Consider the following 21,683-nt stretch of genomic DNA (forward strand, 5'->3'; position numbering starts at 1 on the left):
GATTACACTTGGTCTCTAAAATGAAGTATACAGTTCTAGAAGTGAGGTGGCTTGGGAAAGAAGTAACCCTGGGAGATGAAGAACATGGCTTAGGTGTTAGACCACTTGCATAAGCATCACATGACTAGTACTGGTCAGGATTCACAATGACTTTACACTATAATAGACTGTGCTGTTCAGTCAGTTATATATTAGGTGATGAGATACAAAGTTTACATAATTCCCTGTTTTCAAGGAGCTTAAGGTTTTAAGCATCTACTTAATTTTCCCTACCATTAAAATTGGGGGGAAATTATTTTTAAACTTGAAATTGAGGCACTTTTAAACTACCATGTCAAAGCTCGACATGAAGTGTACTGATTTAAAGTGTCCACCAGGGGTCACTGTGTTAAAAATTTTGATTCTAATTGAACTTAAAAAAAATTAAGTACCCAGAAGTATTTATACATTTTATTTCTGTGCTGCCAGATCTGTCATTCCTTGTGTCCTGTGTTGTGATGGCCTTTAGTCCCATCTAGGGACTGAGAGACAAGGCAAGGCCATAGTTGAATGTTCTCAAATACCTTGTATTTGTGTACTTTCAAAGCACTTTCATGGGCCTTGGTTCCTCACTAATATCCTTACCTCACACCTTTTCCTATTTTAAAGCTGGGCCTTAAGCCCATGTCCGTGCTTTCCCCTGGTTTCAGATTTGCATAAGAATATAAATATATTTAATTAAAAATATTTATAAATGGGGGAACTGGCAGATTTTTTTCACCAAGCAATTATGTGCTAATTCCTGAATGAGAAGAAGTTTTACAGGATACTTTTTCATTTTTGCTGTTTAAAATTGCTTATTTAAAAAAATAAAGCTTTAATGTCAGCGTAGTTCAATACTGGCTTACTGCCTGGTATTATAGTTATAAGGAAGCCAAATATTTAAGCTGTAATGATTGTTTTTCCAAAGTCTGCCAAAGTGTAATGCCTTAACCAGACTGACATACTCTTAAGAGTTTGGGCTGGATTGTTGAGCAAATCAAAAACCTTTTGTATGAAGTTAACCCAGCTGTCCCTTGTTCTTACCGTATTGCTATTTAGTTTCTGAGTTGCTTGGCTTATACACAATTTCTGGTGACATGGCTTGCCCTCCTTGGAAGTTGAAAGAATAAGTTTTTCTGTAGCCTGAAAGCTTACATCCAAGAAAGTGAACATTGGTAGTGCAAAATAGGAGGTTTAGTGTTTGAAGGCACTGAAATACTATGGATACTACTCCTTCCATAGTACTTTGTAGTTATTGCAGGCTAAAAAGGCACTTGATGACCAACTGTGGCAAGAAGCCTTTATGCATGAACTGAACTAGGTAGGTTCCTAAACAACTGTCTACTCCAGGCCCATACTTCTAACCATCTCAGCTCAAGTATTTGTTCATCTACTTCGAGGAGGAATTAGGGATAGGACTTACCTGGAGAAAACAGCACGGTCTGACACCTGATCATTTCAGAGGACGTTAGTAAAATGAAGATAGTGGTCAGATTGTCCCTGTGTTCCCTGAGATAATAAGTAGTCTAGGTTTTGTTTTTGGGGAAGGTAGGAGTGGGAAAGAAAACATCTTCAGCTCTAGCATCCAGCAGCCTCTATAATGGACAATAAATACTATATGTAAAAAGGGGTTATGTCAACTATAAAAGGAATTTACCCAAGAGATTGTTCAAGTTCGAAATTGAAATCCTCAAATCTAAAGCGTGGTGGTGAGGGAAAGAAAATAATGCTGCAAGCTTATGACCTCAATGAAAAGGTTTTATAGAAGCTGTCCTCACCACCACCACACCAATTGTAGGGGCGAAACACCCTTGATTGCAGTTAGACAAAATAATAAATCCCCACATTGGCCATGTCTAAAACTACATTTCATTCTGCATCTTGAATTCACCTGTCAGGAGATAGGCAGCATGCTTCATTGTCACTCCTTGTTGATCGTTGCATTGATAAAAATTCTTAAATCTTTAAGAGTTTTTATTATGTTAATTACTCTTGGTTCTGCCTACTTTATTCTGCATCATTTCATATAGACTAGTATTTCTCTAAATTATCTTTGTGCATTTCTTACGGTGCAATATTCTTAAACCATTTATTTAGCCAATTCCCAATTAATGGACACTTTCCCCACTGACCCCTGTGGTTTCCACTTATTTGCTACTACAAAAAGAGTTGCTATATTGTGTCTAGTGGCATTTTCTAGCTGTGTTTCTGGAGGGAGGGATAAGCTTTTATACTTAGTATGTTGCAAGGCAATGTGCCAAGCCCTTTTTTTAAACAAAATATTTGATTTTCAGAATCCTTGGAGAGGTAGGTGCTGTTATCCCCATTTTATAGTTGAGGAAAGCGAAGTTCACTATGGGTTAGTAACTAGTAAGTATCAGGCTGGATGTGAATTCTTGAGTCCAGGCTCAGTACTCTAACCATTGTGCCACCAGTTGCCTCTCTGAGCTGCTGCTTAAAATTATGGGTAGTTGGGATCTGCTTGGTAGAGAGTTGCCCTGAAGAAATGACCTGAATTAGAAGTTATCAATAGTACCTTTGAGTATTTTCTTGAGCTTCAAGGTAATTCTTACATAATTTAACCTGATAAGATATGGTTTAATAGCACAGTGATCATTTAAATGTTAGCAGAAGGTATGTGCAGTCAAATCGCTCATGGCAGACAACCTCATTCTTTGACATTTTGATCTGTGACACGTTAATTATTAAAATCTGTTTGAAAAGTTGAGTGGCCATTACTGTACGCCCAGCCCTATGCTGGGTGCTGTGGAGTGAGTATACAAAGAGGCTTGTAGAAAAGTCCAAAGTATACTCCATATAGCTAGAGAATGTTTTTGAAAGTCTTCAGATCCATGGAGGGAGAAAATTGGGGAGGAGATGTTCAATTTCTGGGAAGGAAAGCTTATTAAAACTCAAGTTTAGGATTTAATATATCCTTGTTACATGCCATCCTGGGGTAGTAGTGTTTCTGGATCTTGAGTGTCATGCCAAATGTTAAACCATCCCATGCCAATTTTGTGTCACCTGCATATTTGACCAACTTTACTGTGGACAGAGTTCCTTGTTCTGGTAAGAGATTTCCCTCCAGGATATCAGAATTTTTCGTGGGTCTGCTCATTCCACCAGTTGTGCTTCCAGCCACCTACATACAATCATGCAATTTACGTCTTTACATATTTGTCTACAGAACTTGTCTTGCAGAAATCCAAGTATACTAAGGCTACAGAATTCCCATAATTTATTTGTCCTGCAGAAAAGGAAATGGTTTGACCTGACTTGTACTTTTAAATTTGATTTTTTATTAATAGCTTGTTTCCCCTTGTATATAATATCTCAGCACTCCCAGAGTCATTCCTTATGAGATTTTTTTAAAGGAAAAAAGCTAAGCAAGACTAAAGCAGTCAGTTGAGCATACTTACCTGTCATCTGAAGAACTTAACTTTTTTTTTTTCAATAATTGTTGTATTTGCCTATCTGTAGTCTTCCATTACTTCTTCCATTCCTTGGGCTAGAATTGTTAACTCACCCTTGAGGTCAGTCAACAAGCATTTATTAACTGCTTACTACCACATACTCTAATCCAAGGACACTGGCTGTTTCCACGAATAAGACATTCTGATATTTATTTATCCTTTGTATGTATTTACATGTCAGTTCTCCCATTAGATTGCAAGCTCCTTGAGGACAAGGACTGTCTTTTGCCTCCTTTTGAATACTTAGCACAGTGGCAGAGACTATGCACTGGAGATACAAAGAAAGGAAGAAACCAAAAACACCTTGTCTGCCCTCAAAGGAACTTATTTGAATGGGGAGACAATTGGTTATCAACAAAATATATACGGGATAAATTGGAAATAATCTGAAGGGGAGGGGCTAGCATTAAAGGGGGCCCGGCACAGATTTCTTGCTGAAGATAGGGTTTTAGCTGAGACTTTAAGGAAGCCAGGAGTTGTGGATGAAGAGGGATGGAATTCTCAGGCAACTAGTGAAAATGCATGAAGTTTTGGGAGAAAGTGTCCAGGAAGGAGCTTCATTAGAGGCAAGTGTGACTGGATTAGTGGAAGGGTAACTAAATGCTTCCTCTGTCTCTGGCCTATGCCATGCAAGCCATAGGGGCAGATTGTCCAGTTAGTGTAATCACTACCTTGAGGAGGGTGCTCCACATCCAGAACTGAATAGTAGAAGGTAATCAGACTGGGCTGCCTTTGGGAAAAATGGTCTTCCCATGATCCCAAGCAGCCACTGCAAAAGGCCATGCCTTTAAATGTAGCATTTGGGTGAGCTCTAGAAGAAGCACAGGTGGCCCACAGAAGAGTGGTTGGTAAAAAGTACCGGGGGAGGACCCTTCAACTGGAGAAGGAGGCAGGCCCGTGGTGGCCAGACTGAGAAATAATATAGATGGACAACTCAAGCAATGTACTGTCACATGCAAGAACAGGAAGAGACAACCGTGAGCTTATTGGGTAGATCCTCTGAAGAATTACTGGGCAAATAGACATAATCTTGGTCTTAAAAAACAATTCAAGCCTTTTTGAAGCTACTGTGTTAGAAGGCACAGTATTAAGTGCTAGTGATACAAAAGACAAACCAAAAATCACTAGTAACAAGGTAGAGGATCAGTGGTACAGAATGCTGCATTCACTCCAAGGGATTCTTTTTTTCCTGTAGATTTTTGTTACAGTGGAAAAATCAATAAAATTAAAAAATAAAATTGGTGTGTGTTGCGTGTGTTTGGGGGTGGGGAGTTGTATTAGGTGATCACTAACATACTTTCCTTGGGCAGCTAGGTGGTTCAGTGGATAGAGTGCTGGGCCTGGAGTTAGGAAGATTCATCTTCATGGGGGCAAATCTGGCCTCAGACACTTAGCATCTGTGTGGCCCTGGGCAAGACACTTCACCCTGTTTACCTCAGTTTGTTCATCTGTAAAATGAGCTGGAGAAGAAATGGCAAACCATTCCAGTATCTGCCAAGAAAGCTCTAAGTGGGGTGTCAGTCAGACACAAGTGAAAATGATTGAACCAACTCCCCCCTCCCCAAACCCTTAGTTTTAAGACCTTAAGATCACTACCAAAGAACTAACATGATCTTAGAGCTTAAAACACAATAGGAGTTTCACAAAAGAGTAACTGAGATCATCAAGGAAATGAAGCATCTCCAGAAATGAACTTAAGAAGAGAGAAATGTTAATATCAATGGTTCATCATTTTCAGCAAGTTCTTGGTCCCCACAACTTATCACATGACAAGTCTTTTAGATTGTCTGCTCAACATCGCTTGCATCTGTTAAACCACAATCACTGTACTTCATTCCCTCATCACTTCTAGCCTGGACTTACTGCAACAACTTCCTAATTGAATTCTTGTCTTCAGCCTCTCCTCCCTCCTGTAAAGAATTGTTATTTGAAGTTTTTATGCCTCGGGGTGCACTGGCCTGGGGCTCCGCAAACCGCACGGGTTAGCCGTTGCCAGGGCTCTGGCACCTCATGTCACCACTCCAACATGGGCCTGGCAAAATTATGATTGGAAGCCTAGTGAGGGCAGTCATGTGACTGTCAGAGCGGCCATCCCATTGGCTGGGACTGTGCGGGGGTGTTTCTAGGTTTGGGGGAGGAGAATTGGGTATTCTAGGTGGAAGCTGGAAAGCGAAGGGCATTCTGCGTATTTTCAGCTGATTCCTGGGCGGTGGTCTTTTTTCAGGTATTATAATTACCCTTTCCCCATTTTATTTCCTTTTCCTTGATCCTACTGATCCTGTTTGTGTTTGTTTGTTTTTTAAGTTCGTTCTTGTTAAAATAAATCTTGTTCTGTTTTGGGGGAGGCTGCCAGTCTCCTTCCTTGCCCCAATATTGCGGTGAGCTGTTTAGCTAGCACTCCCCAATTAAAAATCGGTCCCCACACTCCAATCCATCCTCCATACAGATGCAAAACTGAACATTATTAAGGGAACAGGTCTGACCCTATCTTCTAGTCAAGAAGTTTCAATGACTCCCCATTACTCTTTTTTTTGTTTTGTTTTGTTTTTGCAGGGCAATGAGGGTTAAGTGACTTGCCCAGGGTCACACAGCTAGTAAGTGTCAAGTAGGCCAAATTTGAACTCAGGTCATCCTGAATCCAAGGCCAATGCTCTATCCACTGCGCCACCTAGCTACTCCCCCCCCCTCCCCTACTCTTAGGATAAAACACAAACTCCTTACCATTTAAAGTTCTTCACAGTCTGGCTTTATCCTATCTTGCCAGGCTGATTATACAACACTAGATAATATCCTAGCAAAACTGGCTGTTCCTTGCACCTGGAATGCCTAACTCCTCACCTCCCACTCTTCCATGTTTGGTTTAAGGCTTTAAGTTAAGTTTAAGGCTTTGGTTAAGGTTTAAGAAGCCTTACCTTATTCTTCCAGTTGTAAGTTTCCTCACCCCCAAATCACTTGGTATTTCATCCCTATCCATTTCTTTTTTGGGGTTGGGGGCAGGTCAATGAGGGTTAAGTGACTTGCCCAGGGTCACACAGCTAGTAACTGTCAAGTATCTGAGGTTGGATTTGAACTCGGGTCTTCCTGGATGCAGGACCTGTGCTTTATCCACTGCACCACCTAGCTGCCCCTCCATTTATCTTTGAACCTATTTCCCTCCCCTATGTAGAATTTAAGCTTTTTGAAAGAAGGGACTGGAACTTAATAAGTCATCAACTAATACTTTGGGATGATTGATTAGATTGGTCTGTTTATGCACCAGCCAAACCAGGTGACTCTTCATCACTGGTCGAATCAGATTGGAAGTCAGCACATCTCAGATTGACAGAGTGTTTCCCTAAGCAGTGTTGCCATAGCTCACCCTGGCAACCCTTCAGCAGCCACTGTCCTGAACCCAGGATGTAATAGCACTGATCATAGCTCAAAGCTATAGGGAAAGGTGGTTCATTGCTTTTTATCTGGGAGCTGCTTTCTTTTGTCTCTCTTCCCTTTCCCTCCATGTTAGAGAAGAACAGGGAAAACAAGAAAATCAGGAAATGTGACAAGTTTGCTTCTTCCAGGGAAATACCAGGTCAGTGCATTTTCAGACAGATGCCTATGAGGTGATATGAGGTAAAGGGACTAAGTGAACCATGGGATGGCAGAACTAGAAGGAAACTTAGAAAATTATCTAGTCTAACGCCCCGATTTTTAAGGGTTCCCCTAGTGTTTTCATTTCAGAAGTTGGGGACATGATGAGCCTGCTGATGAACTGAGGACCTGTTTTCACCTTTATTTTCAATGATAATAATCGGTTTGTTTGGACCAAGCTCAACTTATTTTTTTTTAATTTAAAATAATTTGTACTCAATATGATTCTCAATCCAATTTTAGATTCCTAGTTATCTTCTCTTACTCTATTTTTTCTTATTTTTAAAGTTTTATTGATGCTTTTTGTTTTTTTTGTGGGGCAGTGGGGGGTTAAGTGACTTGCCCAGGGTCATACAGCTAGTAAGTGTCAAGTGTCTGAGGCCGGATTTGGCCCCTAGGCTTTTTGTTTTTACCTTACACTTAGTCCCAAATCTCTGTCTCCCCCCCTACCCCTTTCTCTCTTTGTCTCTGTTTCTGTCTCCTTCCTCCTTTCCTCTCTTTTTAGTGCAAATTTTAGTTTTTTGCTGGAGTAGGTATGTGGGAGCTCATTGGCTCGCCTTTGTTCAAGCAGCCATCTTTACTTGACCTCTTTTGACCCCAGTTTCCTCATCTGGAAAGTGAAGCAAGTGAACTAAATCAGGGATTGGCAAATTATGACCCGTGGGCCAAATCCAACCCACTATCCACTTTTGTATGGCCTATGAGCTAAGAACAGTTTGCCGACCCCTGAACTAGATAAAACCTCCAAGGTCAATTCTAGTGCTAAACCTTTAGTCCTAAAGTCTCTTGGCTATTTTCCCAAATCATTTTTTATTTAGTCTAGATTTCATCATTGTGATTTCATCATTGTAGAGAATTCTCCCCTCATGGAAGCTCTTGCCATAGATATTATATATTACATATTATATCAATTTAATAGATAAATTTGATTAGACAGATTAAATGACTTGCCCAAGGTCAAGCAGCTAGGAAGTGTCAGGTGAAATTAGAACTCAGGTCTTCTTGATTCTATAAAGGGCTACATCTTATGACCTAGCTGTCCTGTAACAGTCTGGAAAGTCTCCTAAAGGCACTGAAAGGTTCAATATTTCAAGGTCATACAACCTGTATGTGTCAGATGGGATTTGAACAAGATCTCTGCACGCTTTTTTTTTTGCGCTGGGCAATGAGGTAAAGTTAGGTGACTTGCCCAGGGTACACAGCTAGCAAATGTCAAGTGTGAGGCCAGATTTGAACTCAGATCCTCCTGAATCCAGGGCCAATGCTTTATCCACTTTGACACCTAGCTGCCCCCTCCCAGGTAAGCTCTCTAAACACTTCTCATCCCTCCATCAGCTGGGTGGTACAGTGGATAGGGCTCTGGCCCTGGGAACTGTAGTGAAAAACATTTTACTATCTACATTTATTAATGTAGATAGGCAGCTGTTCAGCAACTTATAGAGAATTGCCTAGGGCCCTAAGAAGTTGAGTGACTTACCCAGGGGGGCATAGCCAGTTGATGTCTGAGGCTAATTCTCTTATCCATGACCCTCACCAAGTATAAATATGGTCTTAGACACTTACTAGCTGTGTGAATATGGACAGATCACTTAACCTCTCTGCCTCAGTTTCTTGAAGTGTAAAATGGGGGAAATAATAGCACCTATCTCCCCGGTTGTTTGTGAGGAGTAAATGAGAATACCTCTAACGTGATTTACAGTGCCTTGTAGGTGTTTAATAAATGTTTGTTGCCCCCCGTCCCCCATCTAGTATGTCTTACTTGTCCTAGTCATATAGACAGTAAATTTCAGAATCAGGGATTTAAGCCTATGTCTATCTTCACTCCAAATCTAGTCCTCTTTTGTTATAGTTACCTCTTATTTACCCATAGAATGACAAACACTGAAAAGATTGAAAATAATAGCAGCAGTTCATATTTGTAGGACATTTCAGATGTACAAAACTTTTCCCTCCCAGCAGTCCTTTGATACTGGTCAATGAACACCACAATTTCCCTTTGACTGGGAGTTCTTACCATGGAGAATATATATGTATCCCAAGAACAAAGAAACAAGACCAATCTTTTTTGTTTTGTTTTTTAAAAAATATCCTTGGGGCGGCTAGGTGACACAGTGGATAAAGCACTGGCCCTGGATTCAGGAGTACCTGAGTTCAAATCCGGCCTCAGAGGCTTGACACTTACTAGCTGTGTGACCCTGGGCAAGTCACTTAACCCCCATTGCCCTGCAAAAAGACTAAAAAAACAAAATATATCCTTAAGGATTCTATTTGTAAGTAAAAAAAAAAGAGGCAACAACCCATGTATCCAATAATTGGAGAGTGCCCAAACAAATTGTGGTACTGGAATGGAATGTTACTGTGCATGAGAAATGATAAATATGAAGAATACAGAGAAGCATGAAAGACTTATATGAACTGATACAAAGTGAAAATCCAATTGTACAATGACTATATAAATGTAAAAGGAAAGAACAGAAGCAAAAAAAAGTTGAGTATTGTAAAAGTATGATAAACTCAATACATAGTGGAAATTTATTGCTTCATATTCAATAGGTTTTAAAAAAATATTTAGATTTGAATGCTTTTGTTGATTGTAACTATTAACAATTTTCTAAAAGTATCATTGGGGGGAGGGGGTGCAGTTAGGTGGCAAAATTGATAAAGCACTGGCCCCGGATTCAGGATTACCTGAGTTTAAATCCAGCCTCAGACACTTGACCCTGGGCAAGCCACTTAACCCTCATTGCCCCCACCCCCAACAATTAATTAATTAATCAGTAAATAAATACATAAATAGATAGATAGATAGAAGTATCATTCCCATATTACAGATGAGAAAACCAAGGCTCACAAAGGTAAGTCTCACATGTTTCCTAGCAAGTTTCAGATCCAGTATTCAAACCCTTGTCTCTTAATTCTCCTAGTTCCCAATGTGTCACAGGTTCTGACAGAGTTCCAACAATGCTTTAAGCCATGGCAGCAGGCTTATAGGAAGTTGAGTAACTCCCAAGATGTGACAACTTGGAAAGAATGACATTTGGTTCTACACACTGTTGCATTTGCAAACCCATCAGATGCATTACTTTCTTCTCTCTCATTTTCTATGATGAGAGTAAGTGTGGTGTAAAATGATAGACCCTGCAATCAGGAGATACATGGGTTCAAATCCAGCCTCGAATGGCTATGGTTTGATCATGAATGATTCACCCTTTAAACCTCAGTGTCTACATCTATAACATTGGGAGTATTAGTAGCCATAGTACTTCATAAAATTGTTGCTGTTGAGATAATGTGCCTAGGGTGCTACATATATCTGCACACATATGTACATATACTGGTGTCCCAAAATTCTTAGTGAAGTTTTAAGGTTAATAAGCTTAAAGACTTTTGGGATACTTGATATAAACACACACACATAAAAAGATGTGTATGTGTATATGAAGATATATACACATATGTAAAGGTACATGTATGCATATAAAGATAAGACACTCATTGGTAATGTTTGGGAATCAGTGGTGAAACTAGTAAGAAACACTCCCCTGAACATTGCTACAGAGAGTTGCCTAGGCCCTAAGAAGTTGACTGACTTACCCACGGTCAGTAGGTGTCAGAAGTGGGATTTGAATCTAGATCTTCTAGACATTGAGGCCACCAAGTACTACATAAATAAAAGATGTTATTATTGCAGGTCTGATCGTGTCACTCTCCACCATGCCCATTCCTCCCCACCCTCCCCCCCCAAAAAAAATCAATAGACTCCAGTGGCTCCCTATAGCCTCCAGGATCAAATATAAAATGCTCTGTTTGGCATTCAAATCCCTTCATAACCTAGATCCCTCCTACCTGTCCCATCTGCTTACACCTTACTTCTTTTTTTTTTTTTTTTAGTGAGGCAATTGGGGTTAAGTGACTTGCCCAGGGTCACACAGCTAGTAAGTGTCAAGTGTCTGAGGCTGGATTTGAACTCAGGTCCTCCTGACTCCAGGGCCAGTGCTCTATCCACTGTGCCACCTAGCTCCGCCCCCCCCCCCCAACCTAGCTGCCCCCTACACCTTACTTCTTGCATATACTCTTCAATTCAGTGATGCTGGACTCCTGGTTGTTCCCTAAACAAGATACTTCATTCTCTCTGGCTGTCCTTATGCTTAGCACCCCCTCCCTCCTCCACTCTGACTACTGACCTCTCAAACTTCCTTTAAGTCCCACCTAAAATCCTACCTTCTACACGAAGCCTTCCCCAACCCCTCTTAATTCCAGTGCTTTCCTTCTCTTAATTATTTCCTATTTATCTTGTACATAGCTTGCTTTGTATTTGTTTGCATGTTGTCTCCCCCATAAGATTGTAAGCTCCTTGAGGGCAGGGATTGTCTTTTGCCTCCTTTTATATCCCCAGTGCTTAGCACAGTGCCTGGCACATAGTAGGAGCTTAATAAATATTGAATTGAACTGAATTAAAACAGACAAGTGAGGAACTATGTTTCTGCCTTCTCCAACTCTGTTCTCTAAGCACCTCCATTCAAGCGCATGGTTGTTGGCAACCAAATCGCACAATGAATGGATAGAGAGCAGACCCTGGAGTCAGGAAGACCTGAGTTCAAATCTGGCTTCAGACAATCACTAGCTGTGTGATCTTGGGCAAGTCACTTAAAATGTTTGCCTCAGTTTCCTCAATTGTAAGATGAGGGTAATAAAAGCACCTATCTCCCAGGGTTGTTGTGAAGATCAAAGGAGATAATAATTGTAAAGCACTTAGTACAGTGCCTGGAAGAAAGTAAGCACAACATACATGTTAGCTATTGTCATTACTGTCTTGACCAAATGCAGCTTTACCCTTACCCAATGGCATCTTGCTATCTCTGGGTATGCTATCCATTGAGTATTTTGTTTTGGTTTTGTTTTGGTTTTGTTTTTTACAGGGCAATGAGGGTTAAGTGACTTGCCCAGGGTCACACAGCTACTAAGTGTCAAGTATCTGAGGCTGGATTTGAACTCAGGTCCTCCTGAATCCAGGACCCATGCTTTATCCTCTGTGCCACCTCTGCTTCCCCCATCTATTGAGTATCTTGGACCAGGACTATTGAATATTTTGGCCTCTGGTTTGTCATGTAGTGTAAGATGTAAAGGAGGTTGAATTACCCAGAAGGATGGAAAATTATGGCTCCAAATGGGGATTCCTACACTGGGCCTCAAGGGGAAGACTAAACCCCATTTGAGATGCATAAATTTAGAGACATCTCCACTCTAAATGTTCATATGTGTGTCGAACCTGTGGTAAAGCCTTCCAAACTTGTATTGGTCTGATCAGCCACAGTAAAGACACACTGTACCCGGATCCTGACATAGTGATGTCATTTTGGTCCTCTTTGAGAACAAAGGACAACAACCGATCAACCAAGCCCCACTCTCTCTCCCCCCCATTAGTGTTCTGTGGTTCCTTGAAGTTAACACTTGTCAAGTGTGGATGAATAAAAAGGATGCAGCTATAAGCCTTAGGCCTCAACAAACGCAGACAGCTTCCTGGATAAACACATGCTTTTCTCAGAGAAGAGCCAGCATGGATCTTGGCAAGGTAGAGTAAAGACCCAGGGCCTGGGCTCAGGAGTCAGGAAATCTTTGACACATACTATGTGACCCTGGGCAAAACAATTCCCCCATCAGCTCTCTAGACTGTAAATTGCCTATTAATTGTTGATCTGCATTGGTAGAGAAAGGTCTGCTGGAAGCTACTTACATGAATGAATCGTAGATCAGATTTGAAAAGTACAATCTTGTCATTCAAAAAAGAAGCTGATTATAGTTTAAATTTTGTAAAATTATGAACTAGAAAATCAAACATGTACATTTCCATATACAAAGAAAGTCAGAAAAATATTGTATATGAAACCATGAATCCATTATATAGCTTATGCATGTATAAAAAAATATATATAAGATATGGATACATGTAAATATATACATATCTGTGTATGAATATTTGTGTGTATGTATATAACTATATATGTCATCTATATCTATGTATTAAGAGGATATATATATATGCATGCATGCATGCACTCAAACATACATACATATGTGTATATTGCCCTGCTTCTCTTGGTTCCCCCTTGAATTCCTTCTGTTCTCTTTTGAGTATTTTTTCAGATGTTTCATTGATGGGGGGCAGCGCGGCGTGGCAGCGTTCCATCTTTTCTTTTGCATCACTACTGTTTATCTGTACTTGCCTCCACAGCTCTCCCACCATCAAATAAAAGCCCTCCATTATAACAGGTAATTAAGGTCAAGAAAAAAAATATGCAGGGGGGCAGCTAGGAGGCACAGTGGATAAAGTACCAGCCCTGGAGTCAGGAGGACCTGAGTTCAAAACCAGCCTCAGACACTTAACACTTACTAGCTGTGTGATCCTGGGCAAGTCATTTAACCCCAATTGCCCTACAAAAAAAAAAGAAAAAGAAAAAGAAAAAAAAGAAAGAAAGAAAAGAAAAGAAAAGGAAAGGAAAAAAATATGCGTTGTACTGGTTGTGTCTGAAAATGTATGTCTTTTTCTCATGCTGCACCTACAGTCCAACCATCACTTCTCCACCAAGAGAGACTTATTCATTGGTCTTCTGGAGTTGTGATTGGTCATTGCTTGATCACAGTCCTTAAGTCTTACAATGTTGTGCTCACTGCATATTATATATAGTTCTCCTGACTTTATTCTTCATCAGTTCATTAGAGTCTTCCCAAGTTTTTATTAATCCATTTCTATCATCATTTCTTATGGTACAATAATATTCTATTACACCCATATGCCATAATCTTTTCAGTCACTTCCTATTTGCTAGGCATTCCCTTTATTTCTAGTTCTTTGCTATAACAAAAAGTGCTGTTAGAAATATTTTTGTACAAATGGGTACCATTCCCTCTGTTTTTAAGCTCTTTGGGAATATCTGTCTAGTTAGTGATATCACTGACTCAAAGGGTATAGAATTTAGAGCTTGGCTTTGCAATTTTGGACTAAACCCCCAAACCATACTTTGGAGATATCGTTCCAAATTACATTCCAGAAGAGTTGTAGTAATTCACAGCTTTATTAGCAGTGCATTTGTGTGCCTATACTACTTTCCCCCACCTCGAGAATTCCAGTCATTGCTATTTTCTTTTTTTTTTTTAAATCATCTTTGCCAATCTGATGGATATAACAAGGAAACTCAACATCATTTTAATTTTCATTTCTTCTATTGTTAGTGATTACAGTATTTTTTTTCATATGGTTGTTAAGAGTTTGCCTTTTCTTCCCTTGAAAATTTCATATTCATATCCTTTGACCATTTATTTATTGGGGAATGGCTATTGTTCTTTAAAAAAAAATCTTAATAGTATTTTGTTTTTTTCCCGTTACATGTAAAGATAGTTTTCAGCATTTGTTTTTATAAGATTTTGATTTCCAAAATTTTCTCCCTCTCCCCTCCCCAAGACAGAAAGCAATCTGATTGATATAGATTATATAAGTACAATAACATTAAACATATTTCTGCATTAGTCATGTTATGAAAGAGGAATCAGAACAAAAGGGAAAAAACCTTAAAAAATAAAAAAGTAGAAACAGTATGGTTCAATCTGCATTCAGATCCCACAGTTCTTTCTTTCTTTCTTTCTTTCTTTCTTTCTTTCTTTCTTTCTTTCTTTCTTTCTTTCTTTCTTTCTTTCTTTCTTTCTTTCTATGGAGGCAATTGGGGTTAAGTGACTTGCCCAGGGTCACACAGCTAGTAAGTGTTAAGTGTCTGAGACCAGATTTGAACTCAGGTCCTCCTGACTGCAGGACCGGTGCTCTATCCACTGCGCTACCTAGCTGCCCCAAGTCTATCACAGCTGATCATCAAAGAATATTGCTGTTACTGTGTACAATGTTCTCCTGGTTCTGCTCACCTTACTCAGCATCAGTCCACTTAAGTCTTTCCAGGTTTTTCTGAAATCTGCCTACTCATCATTTCTTATAGCACAATAGTATTCCATTACATTCATATACCACAACCTCTTCAACCATTCCCTAATTGATGGGCATCCTCACTATTTCCAATTCTTTGCCACCACAAAGAGAGCTACTATAAATATTTTTGTATGTGGGTCTTTTTCCCTTTTTATGATCTCTTTGGGATATATAGGCCTGGTAATGGTATCACTGGGTTAAAGAGTATGCACAGGGAATAGCTATGGTTCTTATATATTTGGATCAATTTCCTTTATATCTTAGATATCAGACCTTTACAGAGACATTTGCTAAGACAATTTTGTTTGTATGTAATGAAAATTACATAATAATAAAATTACATAATACATAACCACAGTTGTGAAAAATATCTCTTTCCATTCCCCTTGTATATGATAGGATCTATTATATCCAGATCAGGTATCCATTTGGAGCTTATTGTGATAGACTGTATGAGATGCTGGCCTAAGCACACTTCATCCTAGACTGCTTTTCAATTTTCCCAGAAGTGTTTGTTTAACAATTAGTCCTTACCCCCAAAATTAGTGTTTATGGGTTCATTGAAGACTTACGCTACTCTCTTCAATTGATCTTGGATCTTGTGTATCTTAATTTGTTTCATAATCAACTTTTCTATCCTCATTATCACATTGTTTTTTGATCATTACTTTGCAGTTTAGTTTGAAATCCGGTAGTGCTAGGTTCTCCTTACATCCTGTAGTATTTTTTTTTCATATATCTTTTTTCTAGGTTTTGTTGATAATTAATACTGGAGAACTAATGGTCTTTTTTGGTGAATGTATAGGTTCTGTTCAATTTTAGCTGAATCGTTAGGGGTCTCTAAATAAGCCAACATATCTGCAAAAGAAAAAAATGATCATCTCATTTTTTTCTTTGCCTGTGTGTATTTCCTAAATTTATTTTACTTTCATTATTGCTATAGTTAGCATTTCTAGAACTGTATCAATTAATAGAGGTAACAATGAACATTCTTTCTTTAACCCTGACTTTATTAGAAGGTTTTCTAGTGCTTCTCTACTACAGATGATATTAGCTCTTAGTTTTAGTTAATTATTGTTTACCACATGAAAAAAAGTGCATTATATAATATGCATTCTAGTGTTTTTAACCTAAAAGGGTATTGCATTTTTTCAAAAGCTTGTTCTTCATCTGTTCATATAAGCAGTCATTTTTATTTTTATTGTTAATGTGGTCTGTGATATTTATAGTTATTGTTGTTTTTAATATTGAACCAATCCGATCTGGCATTCCTGATATAAGTTTAACCTGGTCACAGTATGTAATCCTTTAAATATATTGCTGTTGCCTTTGATAATATTTTATTAAATATTTTTGCATCAATATTTATTAGAAATATTTTATAGTTTCTTTCTCTACCTTATCTCCCCCTTAGTTCAAATATCAGGCCCATATTTTCTTATAGAATGAGTTTGGCAGGGTGCCACCTTTCCCTATTTTTTGCAATTAATTTATGTAAAATTGGAATTAATTGTATTTTAAATGTCTGATAGGATTCACTTGTAAAGTCTATTTTTTTCCCCTCTCCAGCACCACCACCACCGCCATTGTGATTCCAGTTTCTTTTTATTTAAATTTTCTACTTCTTGTTCTGATATTCTGAACATTTTAAAAGAAATTAAATGGATGGATATTTACAAAAATATGAAAATTTTGCTGGCATATGATTGGGAAAAACAGTTTCTTATAAGTTCCCTGGTCTGCATTTGTTTTGAGTACTTTTTCATTTTTTTTATATTTGCAATTTAGTTTATCTCTTTTTGGGGGAGGTGTCAAACTAGTTACAGTTTGTCCATTTTTTTTAGTGTTTATTTTGTAACTAATTCATAGCTTTATCCATTCAATGTGGTAATATAAATGTACACTTCTTTGTTTTTTTTTTTTCAGAATTTTTGCTTTTTTGTTTAGTTGGATCTTTCAGTTTTTTTTTTGTTTTGTTTGTTTGTTTGTTTTTGCAGGGTCACACAGCTAGTAAGTGTCCCTCTGAGGCTGGATTTGAACTCAGGTCCTCCTGAATCCAGGGCTGGTGCTCTATTCACTGCGCCACCTAGCTGCCCCTTAATTTTTTTTTTTTAAGTTAAAGCCTCCATTTCTTGATCTGTTCACTATTGTTGATGAAAGTGTTTAGAGCCTACTTTGCATGCATGTCAAAAATTTTGTTATTTTGTTTCACAGAAGTAATTTTATTTGGTATTATCTTATCTAATCTATCATTTTTCAATTTGTTGGATTGTTTAATCCATTCACATTTAAAGTTATGAGTTAGGATTATATTTTCTTATATCTCTAAAAATTTTTTTTCAAGTTATGATTTTCCCCCTCTTCTGCTGTAAACCCAGTATTACGTTCATTCAGTTACTTTATTTTATTTTTTTTAAGATGGCTATGTTACCACTGGCTCTCTTCCCCTTGCCCCCAATCTCCTCTTCTCATTTGTTACTCCTTTCCCTTTAAGATTTTATTTATTAGTTCCTTTCTACTGCTTTTATCTGGTTATATATTTCTACCCTCTCTTTTTCTCAGGTAGTTTCTCCTATCTCTTCATCAGCTTTTGTGCCCTTCCCTTTTTTTCCTTTCCTTTTCTTTTCTTTTTCTTTTCTTTCTTTCTTTCTTTTTTTTTTTTTTTTTTTTGCTGGGCAATGAGGGTTAAGTGACTTGCCCAGGATCACACAGCTAGTAAGTGTCAAGTATCTGAGGCCAGACTTGAACTCAGGTCCTCCCAAATCCAGGGCTGGTGCTTTATTCACTGCGCCACCTAGCTGCCCCTTTGTGCCTCTTTTCTTTCTTTTTTTTTCTTTTTTGTGGGGCAGTGAGGGTTAAGTGACTTGCCCAAGGTCACACAGCTAGTGTCAAGTGTCTGAGGCTGGATTTGAACCCAGGTGCTCCTGAATCCAAGGCTGGTGCTTTTTCCACTGAGCCACCTAGCTGCCCCTGTGCCTCTTTTCAAAAAAGAATTTCTTTAACTCTCTTCATTATCCATTTCTTTCCTTCATACTTTGATTCATTAGATGTTGAATAATTTTCCTTTGTTTCACAATATTTATTCATAGATGCCTGAACTCATTTACTAGATCTAGAGGCAATATTTACTTCTGTTGTTACTGTTTTTCCTGTTGATGTATCTGTTTATGTCAAAAGTCTTTGTGATTTCTTCTTGGAATTCTTGGTACTTTCAATCTTCTTTCTTCTCTTTTTTCCCTTATTGCTCACTTCTGACTCCCTCTCCTCCGATTGTGGTTTCCTTGGGGGTTGGATCCCAGATCATCTCAGCCTCTTCCCACACTGGACAATTCACAGTTCTCCAGCTTAGGTCCCTGCCCCAACTGACTTTTGGGTAATCAAAACTGGCCCCAGGTAGATCCTGAGCTCTTCCCTCAGCCTTGGTGGACTGCTGCACAGCACCACACAGCTCTGTCCTGGTGAGCTGTCCCACTCTCTCTGTTTTTCAGTTCTTTAGCCCGGCACTGGCAGTTCAGAACCTGCTTTCCGCAGCACCTGCAGTTCAAGGCTACCCATAGTTCAGAGCTTTTCAGCATTGGTGCTTCCAGTTGGCAAGCCCTAGCAGTCTTTTGCTCCTGATGGTCTGTGGACAAGTTGGCTTTTGAGGCCTGAGAAAACTTCATAGCTTAAGAGTTGGGGTCTGTAAGGCACTGGAAACAGGGAGGGGGAACTGGGCTGAGAAGGGTGGGTTTTGATGTATGCCTGTGCATTGTCCCTGGCTAATGTGGCCTCACTGCCAGTAGCATGAAACATGGGGGAGGAGTGCTGAATGAGCTCAGGATCAGTGATTATCAGTTCCTGAGTTTTGAATTTGTTTGTTTTTAACCTTGTTTTCTTAAACTGTGGGTCGAGACCCCACGTGGGGTCACATAACTGAATGTGGGGGTCACAAAAATTTGGCAACAGTAAAAGGCTGTGTATATATATCCAGGGTCATATAAAAATTTCTCTGGTAATAAAGGGTTGAGAGTGGAAAGAGTTTAAGAAGCCCTTCCCAGACCATGGAAATAGCTGAGGTTGCTTTATTTTTGAAATATTATTTCTGTTTTCAAGAAGATTAAGAGGTAATCAGAAGGTATTAGAAAATGTCTAGTCTACCATCTGGTTGCACATATCGTTTTGGTATCACCTACTGTTTCTTTTGTTTGTTTGTTTGTTTGTTTTTTCAGGGCAATGAGGGTTGACTTGCCCAGGGTCAGGCAGCTAATAAGTGTCAAGTGTCTGAGGCTGGATTTGAACTCAGGTCCTCCTGAATGTAGGGCTGGTGCTTTATCCACTGCGCCACCTAGCTGCCCAACATCTATTATTTCTAATTGTATGTCCAATTTATTGGTTTGCTCTTTCTTTTATTAATATAAACATATAGAAATATAAAATTTCCTCTAAGTACTGCTGTAGCTACATCCTACAGATTTTGATCCATTGTCTCATTGTTGTCATTATCTTTTTTTTTTTTTGCAGGGAAATGAGGGTTAAGTGACTTGCCCAGGGTCACACAGGTAGAAGGTGTCAAGTGTCTGAGGCCATATTTGAACTCAGGTCCTCCTGAATCCAGGGCCAGTGCTCTATCCACTGTGCCACCTAGCTGCCCCCTTGTTGTCATTATCTTTAATGAAATTATTGTTTTTATGATTTATTCTTTGGTCCATTCATTCTTTAGGCTTACATTAGTTTCCAACTAATTTTGATCTATGCTTCAAAGAACCTTGGTTGAATATAATTTTTATTGCCCAATGGTCTGAAAATGGAGGATTTAATATTTTCGCATTTGATTGTGAGGTTTTTATAGCCTAATGCATGGCCAGTTTTTGTGAAAGTGCCATATACAGCTGAAAAAAAAGGTACACTTCTTTCTATTCCCATTCATTTTCCTACAGAGGTCTATGATATTTAACTTTTCTAAAATTCTTTTCATCTCCTAAACTTTGTTCTTGTTTAAGGGGCAAATTGAGGTCCCCTACTAATAGAGTTTTACTTTCTATTTCCTCCTATAACTCATTTAACTTTTCCTTTAAGTATTTGGGTGCTATGCCATTTAGTGCATATATGTTCAGTACTATCTCTGGCATTTTTTAGCAAAATGTTATTTCCCTGATTATCTCTTTATATATATATATATATATATATATATATATATATATATTTTTTTTTTGCTTTTGTCTAAGATCATGATTGCTACCCCTGCCTTAAAAAAAAAATTAACAGACACATAATAGATTCTACACTAGCCCCTTATTTTAACTCGGGGTGTTTCTTTCTGTTTCAAGTATGCTTCTTATAAACAACATATTGTTACATTCTTATTTCTAATCCATTTAGTTATCCTATTCCTTTTATGGGTGAATGCATCCTATTCACATTTACAGTTATGGTTGCTAACGGTGTATTTTCCTTCATCCCTTTCTCTTCTATTTATCCTCCCTTTTTTTTTTTTTTAACCCTGCCCCTTCCTCAAAAATCTGCTTTTCTTTTGACCACTGCCTCCCTTAATCTACCTTCCCTCTTATCACCCTCCCCCCTTTCTTTTTGGTCCTTTCTCTTCTACTTCTCTGTTGGGTAGAAGAATTTATTTATATACACAACTCTGTGTGTGTGTGTGTGTGTGTGTGTGTGTGTGTGTGTGTTTGCATGTGTAAATTTCCCTCTTTGAACCAGTTCAGATGAAAATGAGATTTAAATATTGCCTGCCCTCTTCCCTTTCCCCCCTCCATTGTAAAATCTTCCTTCTGTGCCTCTTTTATGTGAAATTATTTTCCCCAATATTCCTCTCTTCCCCCTTCTCTCAGTGCATCCCTCTTTCTTACCCTTTTATTTTTCGTTTGAGACTATCCCAACATAATAGACTTATGTCCATGTTCTCTAAGTAGACTTCTGGCTTCCCTAATGGTGATAAAGTTGTTTAGGGGTTATGTGTATCATCTTCCCATTTAGAAAATGTAAGCAGTTTAGTTTTATTAAGTCCTTTATGATTTCTCACTCATTTTCATCTTTTTATGCTTCTCTTGAGTTTGAATGTCAAATTTTCTATTCAGCTCTGGTCTTTTTTTTTTTTTAATCAGGAATGTTTGAAAGACCTCAACTTCATTAAATATAATTTTTTTCTCTTTTAGGATTATACTCAGTTTTTCTAGATAGGTTATTCTTGTTTGTAATCCTAGCTTCTTTGCCTCCAGAATATCATATTCTAAATCTTTCACTTCTTTAAAATGGTAGGTGCTCATTTGTACAAAAATATTTATGGCAGCTCTTTTTATGGTAGCTAAGAATTAGAAATCAAAGGAATGCCCATTAATTGGGGACTGTTTAAACAAATTGTGGTACATGATTGTAATGGAATATTCTTGTGCTATAAGAAATGATAAGCAAGATGATTTCAGAAAGGCCTGGAAAGAATTATATGAACTGATGTATAGTGAAGTGAGCTGAACCAGGAGAATGTTGTGCACAGTGACAGCAACATTATTCCATAAAGCACTGTGAATGGTTTAACTACTGTGAGAAAATAATGGGATTTGGCTCACCTGGAGATTAATCTAAACTGATTGAATTAA

The sequence above is a fragment of the Dromiciops gliroides genome, chromosome 4 (genome assembly GCF_019393635.1).
Source record: "Dromiciops gliroides isolate mDroGli1 chromosome 4, mDroGli1.pri, whole genome shotgun sequence".
NCBI classification, from domain to species: domain Eukaryota; kingdom Metazoa; phylum Chordata; class Mammalia; order Microbiotheria; family Microbiotheriidae; genus Dromiciops; species Dromiciops gliroides.